This window comes from Chrysochloris asiatica, unplaced genomic scaffold (genome assembly GCF_000296735.1).
Source record: "Chrysochloris asiatica unplaced genomic scaffold, ChrAsi1.0 scaffold00063, whole genome shotgun sequence".
NCBI classification, from domain to species: Eukaryota; Metazoa; Chordata; class Mammalia; order Afrosoricida; family Chrysochloridae; genus Chrysochloris; species Chrysochloris asiatica.
The window spans coordinates 9874237-9880838 of NW_006408581.1; positions in this window are offsets into that span (position 1 = coordinate 9874237).

Here is a 6602-nt window from a genome sequence, read left to right on the forward strand (position 1 = left end):
TGTAAAAGAAACCATTTTCTCAGAAGCTACAATTACTGGAGTTAGAAGCATAGAATGAACAATATTAGGATCAAAGAAAATTATACAGAGGTAGCCAACCAGTGAGTTCACAAAAACCAATGAACCCGGGATGTCAGGAGGTCACTTCCTTTGGCCCTCAGGGTTCATGGCTCACTATCTTGAGGAGGACCCCGGAATTGGATTTTTGTCCATGTCACGGGCCACTGATCAACCCAGGGTCTGCGTATGCTGACACCAACAGTAAGATAAAAGGGTGAATGTTGTGAATCAAACAGTAAGCACATAGTTTCATATATTTAATTTCTTCATTTCCAGTTTTATAATAATAGCCAAGAAACAAACTTTTGATTTTAAATAATTATACCATCTGCTATCCTTTTGCTGTTAAGTGCCCTGGAGTAGTTTCTGACAAATAGAAACCATGTGTAGTGATTCTAAGAAGTAGCTGGTAGGTTTTATCCACCAAACTTATGGTTAGTAGTACAGTCCTTATCCACATACATATGATAAAATAATCAATAAAGTCAGCTGATTGCTTTACTATTGTGGTTGACTTTTGTTTGTTAATGTTCATCATATAAGGGTCTCAAAGATAGAATTAATGTTCTATATTTTTGCTGGTTAGTTGGTAGCCTACATCTGATATTAAATACATTTTTAATCTTTATTTTGTTATTTTTACTCTTTAAAATCAACTGGAAAATGACATTTTAAGAAAGTGGCCTCTAATTAATATGCTATTTTTAACTACACCAAGTTTAGTTACTCTAAACATAGTCGGTCAAGCATCTGCTTAAGGGTAAATGGTATGCTAACACAGGACTCCTTACAGACAGTTTTACTAAGTATTTTAATATTGAACATTCATTTTATGTGACAATGCAACCAAACTATGAGAAATCTTCAATTTGATGTCTAAGTCTCAGATCTTAATATGAATGTAATTGTCTCCAACAAATTGCCCTCCCCATTTCTTTCCCCGTGAGCATCTGTTGCCTTGAAGGGATCACATTAAACTGTAGTTTGGAATTCAAATTCAGGTTTCCTGTGTACAATTTTCGTTGCTTTGAACATCTGGCTATCACTTTTGCTTTCCCATTTCCCTCACAGTTGAAATGATTTACCACCTGTAGATGCATCCTGTTTCTTCTGTGTTCATTTGTTAGGTTAATTAACTTTTTACTCTTTTTGGTTTATTTATACAGTACAAGTCTTAATAGTTGATTCTTCTATAAACACCTAAAAGGTGCTCACTGTTGTACTAAAAACAATTTTGTTCAGCATTCTGAAAATTAAATGTGATTTTATAGCAAATTATTTTCTCCAGCTAAAAATTATTAAAACATAAGATTACTTCATAAACTGTTTAATTTTGACATTAGAATGTTGACACTGTAAATAATTCCTAATTTTGGTGAGAAAACAAGTTTCTGTGTATTCATTTTTCCCACACAAACATATCTTCTCAGTACCACATAAAATAAGGGAACCAGGTCTTATTTCTAATACAACTCCAGTTTGTGATACTTTCATGGTATCTGTATGTTTAGTCTGCAGTGGAAATTTTTTTTTTTTTTTTTCCTCAAATATCCTTGCCACTTTCTTCCTGAATCCCTCAGGACACTGGCTTTCTTGCTTTAGAAATAAGAATTTTTAAATGGATGAATCAAAATATGACAAATAAAATAAAGTTTTATTTTATTTTTAGTTCTAGTAGATTTCATCTGAGTCATATGGATATAAAAATTGTACTTTGTTGAGCAAAGTAACTCACAGAAGTTAGTTCTGCTTTATTTAACACTGTATGGAGCTACATTATAAATGATAACTCCTATAGGGCATTATGTGTGTGCCATAACAAATTCTCTTTGTCCCAAATCTAGCTCCAACTGCTTCATTTCCAGCCAGTTTCAAGTAGGCTCTGATCATTCTTGTTCTGGTGCAACTACACAGTTTCTTGATTCAAAATCTAGCTATGATGGTGGTAGCGTGTTGTGGAGCTGGTTCCGACTCATAGTGATCCTGTATAGGGTTTCCAAGGCTATAAAACTTTATGGGAGCAGAAAACTTCCTCTTTCTCCCAAGGAAAGAATGATAGTTTTGAACTACTGACCTTGAGGTTAGCAGCCCAACTCCTTTCTTAATTCCTTCCCTAGAGACTTTTAGAAAATTACATGACCATCAGACATGCACACCTGGTAGAAAATGAAGACTAATACAATACCAGGCCAGACTTCACCGTTTGGAAGGGTCAATTTGTGGACAAATGCTTCCTGCTTTTATCAACAGCCAGGAGATTAAAAAATATGGGTTGGTTGTTGTTAGATGCTGTCCAATCAGTTGTGACTCATAACAACCTTCCACAAGACAGAACAAAACATTGCCTGGTTCTGGGCCATCCTCAAAATTGTGGTTAATTTTGAGTCTATTGTTACTGTCAGTGCATCAATCCATCTTGTTGGGGGTCTTCCTCTTTTTCACTGACCCTCTACTTTGCCAAGCATGGTATTCCTCTTCAGTACCTTCTCCCTCCTGATAATATGCCCAAGTTATGAGAGATGAAGCTTTGCCATCTCTGCATCAGCATTCTGAATGTATTTCTTTCTACAGTGATTACTTTGTTCTTCTGGAAATCCATGGTACTGTCAATATTCTTCAGCAACTTCATAATTCAAAGGCATCAATTATTCTATATTCTTTTTAATCGTTGTATAACTTTCAAATGTGTACGAGGGATTGACCAGGACATGGGTTAGGTTCACCTTGCTCTTAACTCTTAAAATAGATCTTTTGCAGCAGATTTGCCTAATGCAATGCATCTTTTGATTTCTTAATGCTGCTTCCATGATCATTCATTGTGGATCCAAGCAAGTTGAAGTTTTTTACAACTTCAATCTTTTCTCCATCTATTATGATGTTTTATTGGTCAAGTTGTGAGGATTTTTGTTTTCTTTACACTGGGATGCAATTCATCCTGAAGGCTGGCTATTTATTAGTAAGTATTTAAAGTACTCTTCATTTTCTTTGATCTTTATCAGTAAGTATTTAACGTACTCTTCATTTTCAGCAAGCAATGTTGTATTATGTGCATACTGCAGTATCTTAATTACTCTTCTTCCAATCTTGATACCACATTATTCTCCATGTAACCCACCTTCTCAGATTTTGCTCAGTTTTCATATTGAGTAACTGCAGTGAAAGGATACAACTCTGCTGTCCCTCTTTCCTGATTCTAAGCCCATTCAGTATTCCCCTGTGCTGTTTGAAAGATTGTATCTTGTTCTATGTATAGGTTCCTCACGCACACAATTAAGTGTTCTAGAACACATATTTTTCACAGTGTTATTCATAGCCAAATGCCTTTGCATAGTCAATAAACTACAAATAAAAATATTTCTGGTACTTTCTGCTTTCAGTCAAAATCCACCTGACCTCAGTAATGATTTCCCTTTATCTACATCCTCTTCTGAATCTAGCTTGAATTTCTGTCAGCTCCTTATAAATATACTACTGTGATCATTGTAAAAATTATCATCAGCAAAATTTTACTTGCATGTGATATTAGTGATATTGTCCAATAATTTTAGCATTATTTTAGGTCACCTCTCTTTGGAATGGCAGAAATATGGATCTAATTGGTTAGCCAGGTAGATATCTTTCATATTTCTTGAAAAGTACAAATGAGCACCTCCAGTACTGCATCAGTTTGTTGAAAGATATTAATTTGTAATCCATCAATTCCTGGAGTCTTGTTTATTGCCAATATCTTCCAAACAACTTGAACTTCTTCCTACAATATCATTGGTTCTTGATCATATATGCTACCTGTTGAAATGACTCAACATTAGTAATTTCTATTTTTGTACATGGACTTAATTTATCTTTTCATCTTCTTTAAATGTGTCTAGAATAATTAGATAATTTGTCCAGATAACCTTTCAACCTTGCAACCTGAGGCTTGCATTTTTATTTCAGTTCTTTCAACTGCAGAAAAACTCAGCATGTTTATCCCTTTTTGTTTTCTAACTTCATGTTTTTGTACATTTCATTAGACTATTTGAATTTGGAATTTTCTATTCATCTATTTTAATTCTTAGTGCCTTCCATTTACTTTAGCTGCTCTACCTTCAAGCAAGTTTCAGAGTCTCTTTTTTTATCCACTTTGATCTTTTTTTTTTCTTCCTGTCTTTCTAATAACCTTTTACTTTATTCATATATGATATTCTTGATATCATCCTACAATTCTTCTGAATTTCAGTCAGTAGTGTCTAATACATCAAATCTGTTCTTGAAATGGTTTCAAAATTCAGAAGGGAAATATTGAAGGTCCTATTTGGCTCTCATGGAGTTGTTTTAATTTTCTTCAGTTCCAGCCTGAACTTGCATATGAACATTCGATTAAGTCCATGAGGATTCCATATGAGCACACTTGGACCTTGGGTTTGTCTTGCTTTATTATATTGAACTTCTCCACTATCTTTAAAGTCAGTTTTATTCCAGTTTTTTTTTTTTTCTTCACGTTGTTGAAAAAAAAATTTTTTTGTGATGATTATGTCATTGGTTTTGCAAAATTCTATCATTCCATCTCCAGTTGCATTTCTCTTACCAAGTCCATATTTTCCAATTTGGGATCCTTCGTCTTTGTTTCCAATTTTCAAATTGCAATCACCAGTAAATATCAATGCATCTTAATTGCATGCTTGATCCATTTCAGACAGAAGTTGATAATAGTCTTCAATTTCATCATTACTAGCACTGGTGAATAGCACAAAAATTTGAATAGTAATATTAACTGGTTTTCCTTGTAGGTGTATTCTCCTGTCATAGACAACATTATACTTCAAGGTAGATCTTCAGATGTTATTTTTGACAATTAATGTGATGCCATCCCTCTTCAATATGTCATTCCTGACATAGTAAACTATATAATTGTCTGATTAAAAATGGCCGATACTGGTTCATTTTGTGTTCTATTCCATTTTTTACAGCTTCCAATTTTCCTAGGTTCATACTTTATGCATTCCATGTTCTGATTACTAATGAATGCTTCTAGCTGTTTCTTCTTATTTTGAGTTGTGCCACATAAGCAAATGAAGGTCCAGAAAGCTTAATTATTAATTCTTAATTAAGGATTAATTAATTCTTTAATCCACATCACTAAAGTCAACAATACTTGGAGGAAGCAGTTCTTCTCCTGTTGTATTTTGAGTGTCTTCCAATCTGAAAGGCTCATCTACTGGCACTATAACTCAGAATGCTCCACTGCTATTTATAACTTTTTCAGTGGCTAACATTTCAGAAGTAGTATACCTCTCCTTCTTCCTAGTCTGCTTTATTATTCTGGAAGCTCCATAGACAGCTGTCCATCATGGGTGACCCTGCTGGCATTTAAAATACTTGCGGCAGAGCTTCCAGCATCAAAGCAACACAAAAGCTACCACAAAATGAAAAACTGTCAGACTGATGGTGGAAAAATAGAGGTAGGGGTTGCAATTCTTAATCATCTAATTTCTTGAATGGCCCAATGTCCAAATGCTGACTTGAACTTTCCAAAGCTAATGATTCTCTATCAATTGAGCTTCCGTTTATGGTCTCTGAACTTTCCTACCCTTGCATTTCCTAGAATCCACACAGCAATTAGTCCAGTTTTTGTAGTTTCTACCCAAACTTAATACTTATGGCAAGTAAAGTACCTTTGTTTGTATTTCACAAAAGGTGTGTTTTAACACTATCTTTAACTGTGTATGTGAGGTTCTGAGCAGAGTTTAAAGCCCATGAGCTAGGATGTAGAAAACTGAAGACTTTTGTGATCTAATTATCTGTATATCTTCATGCTTTATTAAATAAGACCACTGTAGAAAATATTTTCACTTCAAGAATACAATTTTCCTTTATTTCTCCTGACTTTACTCCACACCTATAATTTTATAGAGGACTCATGAATGACTTTTATTTGGATATTTAAGAATATCTAAAAATTTAATGGAAGGCTTAATAGTGACCTAAAAAACTTATATTTGTCCTTAAATCTAATTGTTTACCCTTTTAATTCAAACACAAAAACCATAAAATGAAGACTAACTCATCAATTTAGCTCAGTGAGCATGTTGGCCAATCATCCCTAGCAGCCATCGCCTTGGTAATTCATATATATATATATATATATATATTTTTTTTTTTTTTCCCTCTTTTCCTGTTTCACTCATCAAGACTATCCTGTTTCCAGGGATTGCTTTCTAAATGACACATTACACATTTTTCTCTAGATTTTTTTTTGTTGTTGTTGTTCAAGCCCTGCTTTCTAGTTAAACTAACTAAAATGTTTTATTTATGCTTTTCTTTTCGCATTTGTTACTTGATTAATTCAATCCTCTGTCCAAGAAAAAAGTATATGATTGCACCTTATTTACCCTGAAGTGAAATTGTGAAATTTACTATAGTCTCTAAAACTAACATATGTGGTGGGCGTACATGTAGATCAATATCTAGTTGCTGGGGACAGCATACGCAGACCCTGGGTTGATCAGTGGCAGCCCCATTAAACCACCTCTAAATATAATCAGTTTAACCCAGATGCTCTC